We start from the raw sequence: 22383 nt of genomic DNA on the forward strand, positions 1-22383 counted from the left end.
TATGCCCAAGAAGCAGGACAAAATCCTTATCTTTAAATGGCTAGGAGATCTTGGGAAATTTAGTTCAACTCCTGGGATCTCCATTTTCATCTATAAAGTAAAAATTAGAACTCTGAGATAGTATATATAGTTCCATGTGATTTGGTTTTACAGAACATTAATTGTTTGGAAGATTTTGAAAATAACCCTACATGAGTGTTCATTATAATCCAATCAAAACACCTCCAGATTAGGTAAAATTTCAGATGAAAAAATTTTATTATACAATGGAAACTCAAAAAGGTTACACTGTGAGCTCTCAGAGTGTTTGTCCAAGATACTGAAACTTTTTATTAATGCTCAGGTAGCAAGCTAGCCACGTGGTTTTTTTGCCTTGTAGTAACTACCCTTCATATTGATTTAGGTTATAGCATGCCTTTATAACAAATATGGCTAATTAATATTTGATTGGCTAATACTGTTACTGCCCAAAGCTACAATTCTCTACTAAATTCTACACAGTGGGGGTAAGGGGCAGGAACAACCTCACACGAGGAACCCCAGTAGCCTGCCCAGTAGATACTAGGCATACTTCATATTTACTATTGAAATTATATATTTAAAATAGTGAAAATCTTGGTAAATATACTAAATATTTACATGGGTTATTGTGTGTTATTGTGTAGTGTTTAAGACAGACTGACATGGTGTGGTCAGGGAATAGAAAATTCTGGCTAACTTAACAGAGGTGTCAAATAACATATCTGGATAACTGACAATCTGTTCACCTTAACAACTATACTATGCATATTCAAATCCTGGAGGATTAAAAAAGATACCAATTTTGGGATGTAATATCCTGAAGTATCTTAAATTTTATAGCTCTTGTCAAAGGCAAGTTCTTATTCTGAAAATCTCTTGAAGTCCCTTTACCTAACTCAAAGAAAAATTAGTCTACATCATTGATTTTCCCTGTGTTTTTCAGTAGTGAAACCCTTTGCTCAAATGCATTCTTTTTTTTTAAATTTTTTTAAATTTATTCATTTTACAGAGAGAGAGAGATCACAAGTAGGCAGAGAGACAGGCAGAGAGAGAGGAGGAAGCAGGCTCCCTGCTGAGCAGAGAGCCCGATGCGGGGCTCGATTACAGGACTCTGGGATTATGACCTGAGCCGAAGGCAGAGGCTTTAACCCACTGAGCCACCCAGGCGCCCCGCTCAAGTGCATTCTTATGCAATATTCCAGTTAAGCTGAAAGTAGTATCTTATCACTCTAAGTTCACATAAAAAATTTACTTATTATAGGGGTGCCTGGGTGGCTCAGTGGGTTAAGCCTCTGCCTTCGGCTCAGGCCATGATCTCAGGGTCCTGGGATCGAGCCCCACATCAGACTCTCCGCTCCACAGGGAGCCTACTTCCTGCCTCTCTGACTACTTGTGATCTCTGTCAAATAAATAAAATCTTTAAAAAAAAAAAAGTTCCATTTCTGTGACTCCATGTGGTTATACCGTCTCCACAGGGCAGAGAAAGGGAGGGATTTACAACTACCGAACAAATATTTCTACCAAAGAGGTCGTAGCAGTGACATGAAGCAGGGATCACAAACTGAGCTGCAGGGAGACTCCCAGCAGGGACCGTAAGCAGGTGAAGGGGACTGGACAAGGTCAGCTGTGGAGCAGAGAGTTCGTGACCTACTCACATGGAGCCGGTCACAGCTCGGCAAACACAGGGCTGCTGGGCAAAAGAACAGAGAGCTCCAGATGATTCTACAGCAACTCCGGAGGGCACTCACACCCTCAGATAACCCCCTCTCCTGGAGCAGGGACCAGACCTAGTGGCTTACTGACAATGGAAAAACAACAACACAGCCAAGTGTCAGGATGGCATTTCCAAGATTAGTTTATAGAAGATTCTGACTTGGGTCTTGCTAGGATGCCTATTGGCTCTCATTTTTGTTCTAATAAAATAAAATGCCACATGATGAGTTGCCTCCTGGAGAGACCCATGTGAACAGGAACCAAGGGGGTGTTTAACCAACTTCCCGGGAAGGAAGTGATTCCTTCCAACAACCTTGACAGTGAGTCTGGATGATCCTCTCCCACTCAATTCCTCAAATGGCAGTAACCCCAAAGGACACCTAAAGAGCAGCTTTGTAAGAAATATCGAGCCAGAGGACCAAGTTAGGCTGCACCTGGGTTCCTGACCTGTAGAAATTGAGATCACGAATATTATAGTTTTAAGCAGTAGCTAGCTAGTGAAGAATGTCAAATTTTCTCATTTTTCTAAAGCAGCTGGATATCCAGATACACATGTATAAAATCTCTCAGCTTTTTAAAGTGGAAAACCAATTCTTTTAGTAGATAAATATGTAGCTATGTCTAAAGGATAAAAGGGGCTAGAAATTTCTAGTTTCTCACAGATACAGTAACAGGGAAAATGCCAGGGAGCATCATCAAAAGTGAATGCGCATTGATCAACATGTGCAATGAGAAAGAAGTCCTCTACAGTAAAATATATTTTTTTAAAATTTCTTTTTTTTTTTTAAGATTTTATTTATTTATTTATTTGACAGACAAAGATCACAAGTAGGCAGAGAGGCAGGCAGAGAGAGAGGAGGAAGCAGGCTCCCCGCTGAGCAGAGAGCCTGATGCAGGGCTAGATCCCAGGACTCTGGTCATGACCTGAGCTGAAGGCAGAGGCTTTAACCCACTGAGCCACCCAGGCACCCCTAAAAAAAAATTTCTTATTATAAGGTTGAACCTGACAACATAGTTGGTCTACAAAAATTAAGATGCTCCTGTTGCAAATAGGTATGACAGTCAGTACTAAAATCAGAGAAAAAAAATCATAACAGAAATTCAGCAGAAAGAGACCTTGAATCATTCAGAGCTTTACTATTAAGTCTGCTTAACATTTTGCCCATGTGTTTCTACCGAATGGTAATAAGCAAGCTGCCAAGTAAACCCACGGGATTATTTTCTCCCTTTTAAAAAAACTTGAAAAACTATACTATGGTTAATATTCCTGATTTGTTAACTGCTAGGAAAAAGAGGAGGATTTCTAATACAGAAATGTACTCAGGGATAGAAATCATACTAAAATATTTTAAGACAAACTGTTTTTATAAATTTGTGCCACAGAATTACCATAACCTCATTGGCTCTATTACAGATGATAGCTAATCTTGTCTTACTCAACATTTCATCTATCACTTCTATGAGAATGAATCCCAAATATGCATTTCTTTCCCCATCCAAATCCCTAAGCAACAATCCTTTATCTCCAATTGCTTCTCTAAGCTTTCTTTCTTATTCCCTTTCTCCGCAGATCTCCTCCCCCCTGCACTACTTGACCATAGTTTCATCCCATTACCAAATCTGATTAAATAAATAACATGAAAGAGTATCTTCCTTTAGCTCTCCCCAAGAATGATACTGGTTCAAGCCCTCACCAACCAGTGCCCTAACTGCTAGATTATTTTCTTCCGTTCATTTTTTCTCTTTCCAACAATTCACCCATTATTCACTTATACTACACATCTATAGCAATATAGAGCTCTTTGAATAAAATTTCATTGAATAAAATATCAGTCATTGAAGATGAGACAGAATTTTGCCCCATATTACAAAATGCAATTATCACTGAATTTGTAATTGCCAAAATGGAATGAAATAAGTGAGGAGGTATTAGGAAGGAGATAGTGGATAACCAAAAGTTACAGATAAAAGCAACTGCAATCAATTTTAATGACCTGAAAGTAGTAATAATTTTGCAGACATGAGACATCATCTTGGCTCACTGGGGACCTAAGGTCAGCTCTCCTCAGCAAGATTTGCTATTTAACACAGATTAGTTATCATAGACCGCTGTAAACCAGACTGTCTCCTGAAACCCTTGGGGGAAGTTTGGCAAATCACACACTTTTAGATTATATTTTATTTCAATTTATCAGAAGACTTATACAAAGTCATTATTAAGAAAACAATACTTCCTGAAGTGAGTAGCCATTCTTAAACTAGTAGTAGTTCGATGCTTATCGATGGAGCACTTAAAATAGAACACACCTTTACAATCTTCCCAGTATGACTCACACCAAACACCTACTAACTTGATAAACCTGTATCTGATAAGATCCGCTCATGGCTAATATGAAACAATTCTGAAGACAATTGCCAAAATTAAGTTCACCATTTTTTTCCATTTAAAGTAGGAGAAATAAATACTAAGTTAGTGTGATATTATGCCTCCAGAACCAATAAACTGGGTTACTTCAAAAATAAGCAAATAATCTTTTTTTAATGAGTTTTTCTCTTACAAATTTTAGCATATATTTTTTCCAAGTCTTCAACTTAATTTTATAAACATGAGAGATAGACGGTTAAGGTTTAGTATCAAGCAGAAGCTATTAGAACCTATCATTTAGAAACAAGTTTTGGGCTTCACTATTAAGTATCTTTCGCCCTGCTAGGAGTACGAAGACATGGTGCTCTTTGACTTTAGGTTCTGTATATTAACAGCATAAACAGAGCAGATGGGTTTATTACTAAAGTCAGGAAAATCATCATGGGTCAGTGATAATCATCATGGGTCAGTGATAATTAGTCCAGGAGAAATTATTCAAGATAGTGGTACCTCCAACCTACCCATCAATTTACAAAAATAAAAAAAAATTTTAAAAACTATTATCTGCTTAGTACCACACTCCAAGAATACTACCATGTATTTTCTAAAAATCTGGCTTTGAAAAATAACCAGAAAAGAATCAAGCTCATTTCTCATGCCTAGGAAGTACCAAGCAAGTAGGTAAGGCAGTGTGGTTAAATGGAGTAGGCAGACACTTCGGAGATAATTCTACCGGGATTAATCTTGGTTCCAGACTGCATTGTATCCTGCCAATAAAAAATTTTAGGGGCGCCTGGGTGGGTCAGTGGGTTAGAGCCTCTGCCTTTGGCTCAAGTCATGATCCCAGGGTCCTAGGATCGAGCCCCACATCGGGCTCTCTGCTCAGCGGGGATCCTGCTTTCCTCTCTCTCTGCCTGCCTCTCTGCCTACTTGTGATCTCTCTCTCTCTGTCAAATAAATAATTAAAATCTAAAAAAAAAAAAAAATTCTAGGCAAAATATTTTTAAATGTTATTAATGGTGTGCACTTTTGGTTATAGAAGGACCAAAAGTAGACAGAACTAAATAATCTATCCCTTGAGAGATGAAAAGGACATTGAATGAGACCCACATGTATACAACCATTCTTCTGAGAGCACTATCTACTCTTCCCAGAGCGAGGGCTAGAAAAAAAAAGAAAACTGGTAATCTTAATGGGCTGAAGTATCAGTTATCAGAGTCTGGGGGGACCAGAAAAACTACAAATCAAGGAAGAAACTCCCTGAAGGAAGGTGGCCAGAAAGTAGGGAGTCCCAAAACCTGCATAAAATTCTCTCAAAATGTTTTGATGCCTCCTAACTGCACACGTTCAAGGCAAAACTCCACACAACCCAGGGGGAAAATATCTAGAAAGCTGAAAGAGCTAAAGACTTCAGCAGCTGCCTCCCACATGAATTCAGGAGCATGGTATACACCTTGATCATTCCAGTGAAGCTCTCAGTTTGAGTTCATAAGATAGACAGATAGATAGATACAGAAATATATAGACATCTAGATATCTATCTCACATTCCAACATTCCATGACTAATGACTTTCCTTAGCTTAATGGCAAACCTGATATAGAACCACTCCAACAAAACCCAAAACCAAGCCTCTAGGACATCAAGGTGATATCCCAGTAATTTAAGTGCTTGGTGAACAACATTCAACACTCTTGTAAGAGACATTATGGAATCCAAAGTGTCCTCAGTGTTTCCTATAGGGGCTTAGAGTTAGGGTTAGTGCAAGAGAAGGTATAGGGTAACATTTTTTTTGGTAGGATTTTGACTTCTATAAGCATATTGATGTCCTATAGATGTAGAATATAAAATTAAACCAATAATAAGGAAAATCTCAGAACTGAATGCAAAGGAATGTACCAAATTTCATTTTAAAACAATGTTACTGAAGAGGGAAAAAAATAGTCCAAGTAGTTTTTCATCACAGTATTTACTATATACCTTCAGTATAGGTGGTGGGAGAGGATTCAAACAAATCTTGAACCTTTTTTTTTTTGTAGGTTGTTTTTCACAAGGGCCTTGGGGCAGGAATTCTGGATTTTATGGGTATTATATGTAACAATAAATAAACATGTGGATATTATTGGGAGCCAGGATATTCACATGGGAGAAAGAAGACTCAAATATAGAAAGGAAAAAAAAAGCACAGAAGAATGTTGTGGGATTAGCTTGGAAGTGGATTTTAACAAACTGATATGGGATTTGGGTTCAAAGATGTCAGGTAGGAAGACCCTACATGCATCTCTCCCATAGATACAACACATATGCAACTATATATGGAATAATTTCCTCTGGAAAAGACCAGAAAACTGGTAAACAGAGTCTTTCCACCAAAGGACAGAAAGCACATCATTCTGACAAACAGGAGAGGCACAGATATCATCTCATTGAGAAAAACAAAAACAAAAACCAGGTGCAATGATTCACAATTGGGAGTCATCTCACTCAAAAATATTGAACTTTTCCCTACGGAGAGAGGATTTGTATGTCACATTAGGCACCCCAACCCTTAGACCCTGCATGAGAAAGACAAACTCTAAATACTGGGCTTTGAAAACCAGTGGAGGCTATGTCCAGGAAAACCATACATCTGTAGGGAAACAAAAACATACTCTTAAAGGACTTATGCACAGACTCAGTCCCCCAGAACTCAGCCCAAAAATGCCAACTAGAAAAGGGCCCAGACCATATTGCAGATAGGCACACAGAAGACACCCTCGAGCACCTATATCTAATGGTCAGAAGAAACTACATTTCCACTCTTCACATAACATGTTGTACACAAGCTCACTCCTTCAAGATTGAGAGAGGCAGCCGATTTACCTAACACACAGAAACAGAGTCCTGCAAAATGAGGAGACAGAGAAATACAGTCCAAGTGAAGAACAAGACATCAGAAAAGGACCTTAATGAAATGAAGATTAGTCATCTACCTGATAAAGAGTAGAAAGTAATCATCAGGTGGTTCTATTTCAAACTCACCTCCTCCATATAACACAACGAACTAAGAGAACAATCCCTCCTGAAGAACTGAGAGATGACTAAACCCAAGACAGAACAACAAGAGACACCAAAACACCACAGTAAAATGGGGAAACCCCATCCCCAACACTGCACATGGCAGTGGGGAGGGTAATACTAAGGGACTGAAAACCAATCCCTCTATCCTTGAGCACAAGAAAAAAACAAAAAAGAAAAAAAGAAAACACACACACACACACACACACACTCCAGTTTAAGAAAGCAATTAGCATATAAAACAGTCAACACTAGAATTCTGCCAAATGGGTACAGGGGTGGCAGGGAAGCTCCCCAGGTCAGAGGGACTGGAGAACACCACAGTTTACATTCACACCCCATTTTAAAGTCTAGACTGGAGCAGGATCCAGACCCCACAACAGGTAAATCTAGTTATCTCAGCAAGCTGGCTACTTCAGTAAGCTCAAGGTCCCCAAACCTACTCCAGCCCTAGTCATGTCAGAACACAGAAAAGAGGCCAAAGTTTGAAAGGGTCAAGGGCTACAGGAATGCTCTCCTCTCACCCACCTTAAAAGAGCAGAGTCTGGATGCCATAAGGGGCAAGGCTCAATGCCATTATTAAGGGTCCCAAACCATAATGAATGGGTCTAGACTCCCCAGTTGGTAGGTCTGATCTTCACAGGAACTTGAAACCTCAGCGATCTCAGTGTCCTCAAGCCCACATGATCTGCCCCGTGATGCTGGGGCACAGAAAACAAGCCATGGTTTTGTGGGCATTTGTTTTTGTTTTTAGTTTTTACTTTTATTGTTTTTACTTTTAAATTTTTATTTTCTCTTGATTTTTCCTTTCTTATACTTTTTTTTTATTCTTTCACTAAAAAGCCACAGTTTAAAAGAAAAACTAGCATAGAAAGCCATAGCTCCAGCCAGCCAGCAAGTCACCAAGCACACACACACTGTACTTAAGGGACATCATTCACAAGACCCCTATCTCAAGCTTAGGAGAAGTAGCCATTTTGCCTAATCCATAGAAACACACACAGAAAGTCAAGCAAAATGGGAAGACAACAGAATATTCTCCAAAAGAATGAGCAAAGGAAAACCTCAGAAACAGAACTACACAAAACAGACATAATATGCCTGATAAAGAATTTACAGTAATGATCATGAAGATCACTAGGCTTGAAAAAAGAACTCAGACCTTCAGTATATTAAAATATTGAAAAGAACCAACCAGAGTTAAATATAACTTAAAAAACACTAGAGGGGGGAAAAAAAAACAACACTAGAGGGAATTAACAGTAGATTACCAGATGCAGAAGAACGTATCAACAGTCTGGAAGACAGGGTAATGCAAAGCACACAAGCTGAACAGCAAAAATAGTAAAGAATTTTTTAAGATCAGAATAAATTAAAAGATCTCTTGGAAAACATCAAGCACACATTCCCATTACAGGTGTTCCAGAAAAAGGTGTACAAAATTTCACTGAATAATAACTGAAAACTTGGGGCACCTGGGTGGCTCAGTGGGTTAAAGTCTCTGCCTTCGGCTCAGGTTATGAGGTCCTGGGATCAGGTCCTGGGATCAAGCCCTGCATCGGGCTCTCTGCTCAGCAGGGAGCCTGCTTCCCTTCCTCTCTCTCTCTGCCTGCCTCTCTGCCTACTTGTGATCTGTCAAATAAATAAAATCTAAAAAAAAAATAAATAAATAACTGAAAACTTCCCTATCCTAGGAAAGGAAATAGACATCCAAGTCCAAGAAGCAGAGTTCCAAACAAGGTGAATCCAAGGAAGTCCACACCATGCTACATAATAATTAAAATGTCAAAGGTTAAAGAAAAATATCAAATCTTAAAAGCAGCAAGAGAGAAACAAACGAAAAAAAAAGTTACCTATGAGGGAAAACCTATAAGGCTATCAGCTGATTTTTCAGCACAAACTTTCCAAGCCAGAAGAGAATGGCAGGATATAGTCAAAGTGCAGAAAGGGGAAAACACACACACACACACACACACACACACACACACACACACACACCCCTAAAACCAAGAATATTCTACAAAGTAAGACGACCCCCACCCCTTCAAATCTCAATGATAAAGCAGTTTCCAGACCAACAGAGAGGATAAAAGGGAGTTTATCATCACTAAACTAGCCTTACAAGAAATGTTAAGAGGACTTCTTTAAGTGGAAAAGAAATGGCCATAATTATACATAAGAAAACTATGAATAAAAAGATGTAAAATATGACAACATAAATGTACAATGTGGAGAAGGGAGTCAAGAGGAAAGAAGGGAATAAGAAAGATTCCTTCTTTTTCTATTTATAACATTTTTGAACTTAAATTACCAAATTAATATTGTCTGTTATTTACTTAGGAGGCTATATATGAACCTCACAGTAACTACACACCCCAAATCTATGGGACACACACACACACACACACACACACACACACAGAAAGCCAAATAAACCCAATCACACTCATCTATCACAAATAGCAAAAAGGAAAAAGAACTACAAAACAACCAGGAAATGAATTCCTAAAAAGCAACTATATACCTGTCAATAATTACTTTAAACCTAAATGGCCTAAATGCTCCAATCAAAAGGCAGAGTGGCAGAATGGATTAAAAAAAAAAATGACATATCTCTATGCTGCCTACAAGAGACTCACCTTAGATCTAAAAACGCATACAAACTGAAAGTGAAGTGATGGAAAAGCATTCACCATGCAAACAGAAGTGGAAGAAAAAAAAAAAAAAGCTAGAGTAGCAATATTTAGACAAGCTAGACTTTAAAATAAAGATTGTAATGAAAGACAATGAAGGGCATTACATAATGATAAAAAGATCAATCCGACAAGAGGATGTCACATTGTCAATACCTACACAACCAACAATGGATCTCCTAAACACATAAAGCAAATATTAATGAACATAAAGAGAGAAATTAATGGTAATACAATAGGGGACTTTAACACTCCATTCACATCAATGGATAGACCATCCAGACAGAGTTATCAATAAGGCTACAATCTCTGAAGGACACAGTGGACCAGATGGACATATTATTCAGAACATTCCATCCAAAAACAGAATACACACTCTTTAGGGGCACATGGAACATTCTTCAGAAGAGATCACATATTAAATTTACTGAGGCTTGTTTTATGGCTTAAGAATACTGAAATAATGCCATGCATCTTTCCTGACCACAATACAATGAAACTAGAAACCACAAGAAAAAAAACCTTGGGGGGGGGGGGGCGGGGAGACAGCTACATCTAGAGACCAAACAGCATGATACTAAACAACCAGAGGGTCAATGAAGAAATCAAAGAAACTAAAAAACAAAACAAAACAAAACAAAAATGGAGACAAATGAAAATGGAAGTAACACACGAAATTCTCCCGGACACTGAGAAAGCAGTTTTAAAAGGAAAAGATAGAGCAGTGCAGGCCTCCCTTAACAAAAACCTCAAACTATCTAACATTCCACCTAAAGGAACTAGGGGAAAAAAAGAACAAAACCCAAGATGAGTTGAAGAAAGGAAATAAAGAGCAGAGCAGAAATAAATGATATAGAGACAAAAACAGAAACAAAGAAACCAAGAGCTGGTTCTTTGAAAGGACCCAAATAAACAACAACAAAAATGAGAGGACAAGTAACAACAGACACTATAGAAATACAAATGTTTCCAATACTATAAAAAGTAAGCAAACAAACTGGACAACTAAGAGGAAATGGATAAATTCCTGGCAACCTACAGTCTTCTCAAATTGAACCAGGAAGAAATAGATAATCTCAATAGACCAGTTGCAAGTAACTCCACCTTGCTGCTTATCAAAACCCTCCCCAAAAATACAAGTCCAGGACCAGATGAATTCACAGGTGAATTCTACTAGACATTTAAAGAACACTATATAACTATTCTCCTCAAACTATTCAAAAAAAAAAAAAAATAGAAGGAAAGCTTCCAAATACTTTCTGTGAGGCCAACATTACCCTGACATTACCCTGATACCAAAACCAAAGACACCACTAAAAAAGAACTATAGACCAATATCCTTGACACATACAGATGCAAAAATCCTCAAAATATTAGCAAACCAAATCCAACAATACATTAAAAATATCATTCACCATGATCAGGTGAGATTTATTCCTGGGATACAAAGGTGGATGGATATTCACAAATACATCCATCCCTAATAAAAACTCTCAATAAAATGGGGATGGAGGGAACATACCTAACCATAATAAAGGCCATATATGAAAAATCCACAGCTATCATCATCCTTGGTGGTAAAAAACAGTTTTCCTTGTAAGGCCAAAAACAAGACGAGGATGTCCACTCTTGCTACCTTTATTCAACATAGTACTTGAGGTCCTAGCCACAGCAATCAAATAAGGAAAAGAAATAAGAGGCATATATACCGGTAAAGAAGTTAAATTGTCACTATGGCAAATGACACAGTACTATACATACAAAACCCTAAAGACTCCACCAAAATACTGGAATAAACAAATTCAGCAAAGTGGCAAGATATATAACACTCAGAAATCATCACTATTTCTGTACATTAACAAAAAGTTTCAAAGAGAAATTTTTGGAAACAATTTACAATTGCACCAAACAGAAAATATTCAGAAATTAACTTGCCAAGGAGGTTAAAGACCTTAACTTTTGAAACTAAAAAACTGATGAAAGAAATTGAAGGAGACACTAATGGAAAGATAATTCTTTGTTCACAGGTTGAAAGAACTAATATTGTTAACATATCTGTATTACACAAAGCTATCTACAGATTCAATGCAATCCCTATTAAAATATCAACAGTATTTTTCACAAAACTAAAACAAATACTAACATTTGTATGGAACCACAGAACACCCCAAAGAGCTAAAGCAATCCCGAGGAAAAAGAACGAAGCTGGAGGTATCAAAATTCTAGATTTGGGGGTACCTGGGTGGCTCAATTGGTTAAGTGTCTGTCTTCTGCTGGGGTCATGATCCCAGGGTCCTGGGATCGAGTCCCACACCAGGTTCCCTGCTCAGAGGGGATCCTGCTTCTCCCTCTGCATGTCTCTCCCCATGCTCCTGCTCTCTCTTTCTCTCTCAAATAAATAAATAAAATCTTTAAAAATAAAATCTAGATTTCAAGGCATACTAAAATCTGTAGTAGTCAAAACAGTATAGTATTGGCACAAAAACAGACATATTGATTGATGAACAGAATAGAGACCCCATAAATAGACCCACATTTATGTGGCCAATTAATCTACAGCAAAGGAGTCAAGAATATACAATGGGAAAAAGACAGTCTCTGCAACAAATGGTGCTGGGAAAACTGGAAAGCTAACTGTACCCAGACTACTTTTGGATGCCATACACAAAAATAAACTCAAAATGAATACAGACCTAAGTGAGTCCTGAAATCATAAAAACCCTAGAAGAGAACGCAGTAATTTCTGAACTCGAGCACAGCATCACCTTTCTAGGTAGGTCTCCTACGACAAGCAAAAGCAGAAATGAACTATTGCTACTACATCAAAATTTTGCACAGTAAAGGAAACCATCAACACAACAAAAGGACAACCTACTGAATGGGAGAAGATATTTCCAAATGATATATCAGCAGCCAAATTCTATAAATACCTTACACACCACCACCAAAAAAAACCCCCTCACAATCTGATTAAAAATGGGCAGAGGATCTGAATAAACATTTTTCCAGAAACAATATACAGAAGACCAACAGACACATCAAAAGATGTTCAACATCACTAATCATCGGGGAAATGCAATTCAAAACCACAGTATCATCTCACAGCAGTTAGAATGGCTAAAATCAAGACAAGACACAAGAGTTGGTGAGGATGTGGAGAAAAAGGAACCCTCATTGGTCCAGCCACTGTGGGAAAAGTATGAAATCTCCTCAAAAAGTTAAAAGAACTTACATGAGAAGAAACCCCACAGAAATGCCATATGATCTAGTACTTTCACTCTTGGGTATTTACACAGGAAAATGAAAACACTAACTCATGCACCCCTGTGTTTACTGCAGCATTATTTACAATGGCCAAGACATGGACGAAACCTAAGTGCACATCAATAGAGAAATGGATATGGAAAATTGTATGTATAGTGGAAAACTAGCCATTTAAAAAGGAAGAGATTGTGCCATTTGTAACAACATGGATGGACCCAGAGGCTATCGTGCTCATGAATCAGACTGAGGAAGACAAATGCCACATGACTCCACTCATAGATGGAAACTTAAAGAAAGAAGACAAAAAGGATCAGAAGTATAAATACAGAGGACTAACAGTTGCCGGAGGGGAAGGAGGTGAATGGTTGGGCAAATGGGTAAAGGGGGGAGGGAGACACAAGCCTGTAGTTGTGGAAGGAGTAATGCATAATAAAAAGAACATAAGGAATATAGTCTATATGGAAATGGCGTTGTAGTGGGACAGATGTAGCTTTACTTGTGATCTTTGTATTTTACTGACTTTATATTTTAGTGGTGAACACGTATAAACTTATCAAATCACCAAGTTGTACACCTGAAACGAATGTAACACTGTGTCAGCTATACTGTTTGTGAAAGTGCCTAGTGCAGCATCAACTACCCCAAAGAAAGCAGTAGAGAATTTTGCTGCCCTAAGATACTGAATCACAAGTAACAGACCAATTTGCCTGATGAATACAGAGACTGCATGAAGAGTAGCAATGATTTGTTAATAAGCTGCAAACGCTTTTCTGGGTAATCTTGGAATCATCACGAACATTTATTTGAATTACCACCACCCTGGCTCACAGCAGTGTGTTTAACTTTAAAATACCTGATAACATTAGGGCAAAAATAAGGAGAAAGTCTTTTTTTAAAGGCCTTTGAACTCCTTCTCAGTAATCAGAACCAATGATAAGTTTTATATTTCTCTGTTGTGACATTTCCTTTAAAAAGCTACTGAAGACTAGCTGGGTTAGCCGACATAGGAGATCACAAGTAACCATTCTATTTTTTAAAGCCCACCTTCCCAGCCTTCACATACATTATACATTTGAGAATATCAAGTGGCTTAAATTATAGCCAGAAAAAGCCTTCGTTGCTTTGAAGATTGCCTGCTCTAACAGGACATCATAGCAGAGAAGAAAGTAATACGAATATAGAAATGCATCTTCTATCAGTATTGTGATGACTCTGAAACAGTCTCTCTAGCATCCTAGAATCAAAGTAAAATCTACACCAGTATTTGATTTGAGGAAAGTTATAAAGCTACAGGTGTTCAATATGAAGACCTTGTGGTCTTCTGGAAGGCTCGGGCTACCAGAAGTTATCAGGTGGAAAAGATGAAACCCCCACCATAAAGCCTAAGAGAAATGGACATCTCCCCAAGCATCAAAGTTTAACAGTGAGAATTAGTAGTTCACGTTCCAGAAAACCAGTTGAGACAAACTGCACTAAGGAGACCTCAGCACACTGTTCTACAAATGGTCTCCCTATTTGGAGACTGACCTTAGGTTTTGTTGGTGGTGGCAGTGGGTTTTTTTTAAGGAGTCTCCTCATCCAGCATGGAGCCCAACACAGGGCTTGAATTTAAGACCCTGAGAAGAAGACCTGAGACGAGATCAGGAGAGAATCTGCTTAACCGACTGAGCCCCCCAGGAACCCCATGTTAGATTTATAAAACCCCAAGACCTCACTAGAATCTTGACTTTATTTAAAGTCTGCTCCCAAATTCCTTTGAAAGTTAATAAACACCCTTTCATATGTACACTTAAGCAGCATTACAATCAATAATGATTTTAATGTCTTTTCCCTTGACTAATTTTCTTCCTGAAACATGTTTGTAAAAGAGGCTCTAGAGTAATTCACTCATTTTTTCCCTTTGCTACATAGGGAGGGCACGTTCATCTCCTCCTTGAATAGGCTGTCCACTCTTCTACTCTACTCTTCATCACAGAGAGGAGTGCTAGTGTGCAAACCTGGAGCCCACCACCCCCTCAGTATTATTTATATTGTTGTCCTATAGAAGGACCTCAAACCCTGCTTGGAAGCTGAAAACTTTTATCTATCTATACGCACACACACACGCACACACACACACACACACACACACGTAAAGCACATGCTCTAAGTATATATATGTATATATTTACGTGTGTGTGTATACACATATGTACATATGTGTATTTGTATTTGTATATGTGTATTTGTATTTTCCTCCACATACTAATAATTAGTCTGTATCCATCAACAGGTTAGAGAATATATTAAAATTGATTCCTTTTTTCCATCTTCCTATTTATGATTTGTCCTTCTGGAGTGGTCATGATGAGGTCTATTCACAAATAATTTATGTATTATATGAAGAGAAAAAGTCACGATTTGCAGTGCTTCCAACTGTCTAATGTATTCTGTCTCAACCGGCGGATCACAACACTGGAACTATAGGCAATTACAAAGAAACTTTCACATTCTTCAATGACACCGTTTCCAAACCCTGCACTACTCTGGTCAGGTTCCAGACTTCCAGTTTATCAACGTGCCAAGGAAAATGCAGGTCCTGGAACTGCGAGCAAGCCTGAAGCTGTGGTCTGACCAGTCCCTGAGTAGAACAGGCCATTATCTCCCTGGGCTGTGGAATTATACTTCTATTAATGCAGCCGTCAGTTTACTTTTTCCTTTTCACCGCATAATTGAACTGCTGACTCTCATTAGAACACTAGTGATCCAAAATCCCAACATGTTTTGCCCATGTGGAAATTTGCCAAATATACTCGACCTAATCTACTGCCTTTTCACTGATTCTTTTAATTTTTCCATTCATTCTAGAGTTCAATTTTATTTTGTTGATTTGGATTTCTCCTTCAAGTGGATTAAATTACCGGCTCTGTCATCTAGCTTCCGAGTCATTTTCCAAGCTTTGTGTCACTCAAATTTAATAAGCATTATTTTTAGTCACACAGCAGAAAGAATGTGTCTTCTGGTGAAAATACTGGAAGCATCAATGATAACGGGTGTGGGAGGTATCTGGAGGAGAGGATCCCAGTTCCACATACACCCCAGTGATCAGGCCATATTGACATCTACCTCCAAGCTCATGAAACAAGTATCTTTAGGCCTCTCAGGAAATTAGGAATGGCTAAAAATGAGGGCTTTTTAAAATTCAGAATTCGATACTGAAAAGGCCAATAGTGTGACAGGATCTGATTGGGTGACCTTTTCTTACAGTAAGTCATTCTTTTAAAGGTGAACCTGCCGAGCCATTGTAAAGAAGTGGATATGAAAATATTTTCCTGCAGTTAGTTACCAATTCATTTGACCCCTTTAATAAACTTGCTGGAGCCAGAAAGTACTGGATTATGGAATAAAACCAGAGCTTCCACTTTATTATGGTTGAGCAACTCCTCTCCATTGAGAAGGTCATCAGTAGGTCCAATTGTAAGCTTAGACACACATTTTTCAAGCTGTAACAGGAGTGATACAGCAAAAAAAAAAAAAAAAAAAAAAAAAAGTGATTGACATGTTGTCTCTTTCATTTTCTTTCAGAAATAATGGTTATATAACTTAGAGGATCCCTGAAAATGGACAGAGGCAGCTATAAATAGCAAAGACTGAATAATTTAAATTATATGTATGATTAGTCAAAGAACTTGACATTTAGATTGTTTCCAATTTAAATATCTATCAACAGGAGAATGAATAAATAAATCATGGCCTTTTTCTACAGTGAAATACTATAAAGCAAGGAAAATGGATGAAGTAGAGATATGTGCATCAAAGGGATCTTTAAATTACAACACTGGGCAAAAATATTCTGGAAAGATATACACAGGAAGCTAGGAAAATGTTTTAAAATGTACAAATTACTATGCGTTTTTAGGATATACCTAATTTTTTTTAAATGCCTTAAACGTTATTTTCTATGGAGGTATATAACCCTAAAACATATAGTTGGATATTTAAAAACAATTAAATTGAAAAGTAATGGAAATTCGACACCTAGTTGAGTAAGAAGTCTTACGGATGTTGGGGAGGTTATTAAAAAGTAGGGAGAAGGAAACGGAGTTGGGGACAATTTTTAAGCTAATAGTGTACATATAGATGCCCATCATTTTTTACCTTTCATGTATTAGAAAAGTTCTGTAATACAAGAGAATATTTAACATTTTTTTAAAAAAACAAGAATTTCTACCATGAGTATTCTGAAATTAACTCAAATACTGTATAGCTTCAGATATTTTTCCCCACTATGTTAAACAGTGAATTTTTTTTCCGTAGAAAACAGCACAGACATGTCACTGACACGATGAAAAAAATGATCCTGTTTATATTCTTTTATGGTTATTTATGGATGGAAAAGGGCTATGCCAAGACAGCATTTGGCCTGAGAAGTTGATATGCAGTATCTACAAATGCTATTGCATTACTAACACATTTACCACGTGGTTCACGAGGAAGGCAGGAGGATTCTTCATCCCATGATTTAGCTTGGCCACAAGTCCTTGAGAATTAGATATTACCCGAAATATAGTTTAATGAGAGGAGAACGGGTCCCGCCACGTGACTTCAGCACCTCCTCCAAGTCACACCCGCACCTGGCCCTGGCCCCGGCCTCTCCCTGACAGCTCCTTGGGAAGTATAGCCCCTGTCTGTCTCAGACACCAGCCAAGCCCACCAGGGCAGGAAGCTCCCTTGGAAACAGTTATCTTTCCTATCCAAGCAGGCTGTCTTCCTGCCCTCTTCCAGAATGATTCAGGTTCTCCAGCTGGAGCCTCACAACCACCCCACCTGCATGCAAGACTCCTGGAGGGGCAACAACCCAAAATTCAGGGTTCACAAATGAGCCTAGCATTCAAACTAGCCTGTGTGCAGTACAAGGGCCCAGCCTCCAAGCCACACCTACCAAGTCAGAATCTCAAGTAATGCTCAGGCAGCCCCCTCAGCACTGGTCCAAAGCCAGCTCTGGATTCTTTGCACTGGTTTTTTCCTGCTAGAAACACTCCCCTTCACCTACTAGTTAGGTACACAGTATTCTTGGGATGTTGCTACTACTTTGATCATTAGATCCTGGATCATCCTTTACATTAGACTCTGACCCAAATCTCGTGATTTTGACTTGTGTATATTTTAAATAAGCTTCTGATGGTGCCTGCTTAACCCAAGACACTAAGAATGAGTTTCTTGCAGATTATCTATCCAAACAGAATTCACCCTTAACCTACAGAACTTAAACACAAAGCAGATCTATTTTAAAAGACACTGGAGTAATAATTAACCAGAGATAGAGTTTGTCAATTAATCCTGCACTTTTCCATCAATTTACACACACACACACACACACACACCCTCCCCAAAAAACAAAAAACAACAAAAAAAAAATTGTTTTAACCAAATTATGTTCGTTGTAGTAACTCCTCAACCTGAGATGCCCTGGCACCCAAAGGTCTTATTTGTAGGTTATCCTCTGTCCCTGTCACCAGGGAGAATATTCATATCCCATACAAAATGCTCCAGTTAGGTAGAAGGATTTGGTTTGTATTTCCATCCCTATGGTCACAAGAGCTGATTCACTTCCTTCCATGGTGGTAGAGATAAGATATGCAGAGGTCTCAAGCCACGGAGACTATAAATATCCTCCAGGCTACTTTCCCAAATAGTAGCTGTTATTAGAACACTCTTTTATAGGTCAGACTATCTGCTTTATGTTCATAATCAAGCCTGCCTTAGTTCTTTGAGCTGCTAACCTTTCTTAAACTCTTAGCAACTTCTGCAAAGAAGGGTCTCCATTTCTAATGTCAAAGGACAACGTAGCCATCATCAGTACTCCTTACCCTGGGTTTCCACGTCTCTTCCTTTCCAACCTCATGGTCCCATTGTGGTTCATAGTCCCTGTTTTAAGTTGGACTAAGCATCCCCCCACCAAAAGATATGTCCAAATCCTAATCCCTAGTACCTGTGAATGTGACTATTTGGACAAAGGGTCTTGGCTGATTTAAGTTAATATGAAGTCAACCAGATTAAGATGGGCACTAATCCAATGACTGGTCTTCTTTTAAGACAGAAATCCTGAGACAGACATGGATGGACTCATACAGCCAAGAACCCCACGTGAAGATAGGGACAGAGACTACAGTGATGTTTCTATAAACAGATACATGCCAAGGATGGTTGATGACCACCAGAAGCTAGCAGAGAGGCAAGCAACAGATTCCTATGGAGGCCCTCAGCAGAAGCCAATCCTACCAAACACCTGGATTTGGGATTTCCAGCCCAGATGTGTGACCCAGTTTGTCTTTGTTTCCTATGGCTGCCAAGACAAATTCACAGCATTCTTATGGCTGTTTGAAGTTCTGTGACTTTTTCTCTCCAATAAGCTGTAAGGGGAAGTACATTTATTACAGGCAAAAACAATTCACTGATGTCAGACCCTCCCATTCTTTCCCTCTGGCTTGCGCTTCCAATCACCTACAATGGACATGGACACACGGCAGGGGCTACAACCAAACCTTTGTTATTCACAACTAATGATCACTGGGGTATTTTCACCATGGAATAATACAATCTATCCTAGTTTTTCCAGGGGCTATAACTTCAATCCCTTTAAAGGACATAATACACTGGAAAATAATTAAGATTTTGAATAGATAAAAAAAAATCTTATAGTAACATCCAAATAACCTAAACCATGCTGCTTAGAAAAAAGCACACTTCAGGAAGAACAAATCTGCCAGGTAGTGGTTGATTAGGGATTTCCTCCAGGAATGAAAACACTGAAGCCTAATCATAAAATTTCAGGCAATAACCAGCAGGTGGGTCCCTCTGCCACACTTGAAATCATGCCAAGGAAGTGATTATCGTTCAGCCAATGGAAACAGCTACACTGACTGGGGCCCAGAATACCATCTGATTGAACTCTTTGCGGGGTCTGTGGCCACAGACACTCAGAGGTTAATGTCTCTGAGATGGTAGAACAGGCAAGTGATGAGGACAGAATGCTTGCATTCGCATCTCCGCTCCTTCCTCCTACACCAGGCCTCTGGTTTCACAGCTCTAATATGGGGAGGGCTTCGTTAGGATGCTCGGAGAAGCTGATGAGGGAGTCCATGGGATCCACTGGAGTCAGGGTCTGGCACACAGTAAGTTCTCGATACTAGCAATGGCTATTAAGAATATAACTTTTTGACTTGGTAACACACAACCCAGAGACTCCTGCCATGTTGTGTTTAGTATATGTATGTAGTTCTGATTCTTTCTCACACTCTTCTATAACCCAGCCTGAGCTGGGAGGCTACTGGGAGAGCAGAAACAAGGGCACAATGGGTCCAAATGGGAATAAAAAAAAAATGCTCCCAGAGCAGCTCTCGATGGTGTGAGGGCACCCATGAAAAGAAACTGAGAGAAGGCGGCAGCAGGATGTGAATGAACAGAGAACCCACCCTCCAGCAAACACCTGCATTCAGAGTTACCACAACATTAGGTTTGCTGGCGGGGGGTGGGGGGGGGAGTTAAAAATGAACACATCACACAGGTGCAACAGATTTCTTTCATTCTTTTCTAACACAACAAGCTTCACTTCTCACCGCTCCACCAGTGTTGTTAAGAAGCAAATGGCACACGTAAAGATACAATTTCGTGTCCTTTATCTTCAACCTGAAGTGGTAATAGTTACCAAGAAACATGTTCACATTCTTTATATGCCATTAGCTCAAGTAGTGACTTATGTCACTTGATGAACCCAAGCTCGGAAGTTCCGAAAACAAGGATAAGCAGACACACTTTATTGTATGGAAATTCATGGCCAATCCCAGTCACACACAGAGACAGCACTCCCCTCCCCTTGTTTTGGCATGAACTTGCATCCACCAGCATTTTCCGGTCCTGTCTAAGAACAGTATGCATGTGTCAGGTGTTTTGCTGGAATTGGGAACGCTGTCGGTCATGTCCCAGACAAAATTAACTGTCCTCTGAAATACAAATCATGCCCAGTTCACTGGGACAAAGTTCAAACCAGGCCTAACTGCTTCACACTTGAGTGATCTATCATCCTCAAAAGAAATGCATTTTTTAATTATACAGAGAGACCCATAGTCAAATAGCTATTCAGCTCTAAAGCTTTTGCCATGAATCTGTGATAAAGGAAAGGGATTCCGGGAGCACTTGGAAAGCATAAGAGAGAGAATACTGCACACACTGCAAACACATTTCAGTTTGTCAAAATGAGCTAGGTCACTACATTTTTGTCCCAGATCTTAATGCAAGAAGGGCCTTGGGGAGTAGGAAAAAGTGCAGTGGACGTGAAATATTTGTTGTATTTTACCAATATACATAGGAGTTCCCCAACTAAACCTAATTACTGACTAGAAAGTAATGGGCATTTACTCTTCAGTTAAATTCAGTAAACCTCAGGTTCAAATCTCACTTTTGGCCAAGTAGACTGGAAGGTCAGTAAATACTACATAAATTTACTTTGCTGTCAAGCACTATCATTCTCCATGTTTGTTTTAAACAACTCACTCATCAGGAGGGTTTGAAGAGACCAAGGTTATGGGCTCCATTCTTACGTGAATCTGTTACTGATACGTCACTTTCCAAAAAAAAAAAAAATCACACTGTTAAGGCTTAGACACGTTTTTAGGAAGTGCATATCATTTGTCAGACAGGGCCAAGCAAGATCTATGGCTAAATCAACACGGTCCCTCACCAATAGTGGTCAAACTGAAGACGTCTACACTACTGATTGTGGGTTTAAAGGTTATTTCCAAAAATCCAAGGCTGCGAGTACATCTGTTTGCTCAAGCTTTCTGTTCTCTTCAGATTAAATGCACCTTGAGCCTAAAGGCTTCACAGTGTATTGACTCTCCTTCTAATCACAAGGTATTTCAAACTTCAAACCCTAAATAGAAAGATACCAGTAAGAATAGAAAATAGGGGGCAGCCAGAAAAATCCAGAGCAAGCAGAACGTAAGGTAAGGTAGAAGCGGAGGTCAGCAGAAACTGTAATGTTGGGATGGGACAGCTCTCTTCTCCCAAGAAGCTCATCAGAAGGAAGTACATAAAAAAATGACACGTCAATTATTTTTCCCCCATGGAAGAAGTTTAATAAAGAGATCATCAATTTTTCAAAGAAGAACAAAAACAGAAGACTTTCCCTGTCATATGTTGATTCCTAGAATAAATCCATAGAGTTCGCAACAGGCACAGTTCTGGGTCTGTAAGTAGAATGAGGAAATCTAAATAAAAAAAAAAATAGAGA

The 22383-nt window shown here is 38.9% G+C and overlaps 1 protein-coding gene and 1 pseudogene across 7 annotated transcripts in view; one reads left to right on the plus strand and one right to left on the minus strand.

Moving 5' to 3' along the window:
* The window catches only part of TRPM3 (transient receptor potential cation channel subfamily M member 3), a gene marked incomplete at its 5' end in the record, with an annotated part of 786868 nt that overhangs the window by 679636 nt on the left and 84849 nt on the right, over window positions 1–22383 (minus strand). The window lies entirely within an intron of this gene.
* The window catches only part of LOC308352939 (proline-rich protein 3-like), a 265599-nt pseudogene that overhangs the window by 181781 nt on the left and 61435 nt on the right, over window positions 1–22383 (plus strand). The gene's annotated exons all lie outside the window — the stretch shown is intronic.

This window comes from Martes martes, assembly GCF_963455335.1.
Source record: "Martes martes genome assembly, chromosome: 12".
Lineage (NCBI taxonomy): Eukaryota > Metazoa > Chordata > Mammalia > Carnivora > Mustelidae > Martes > Martes martes.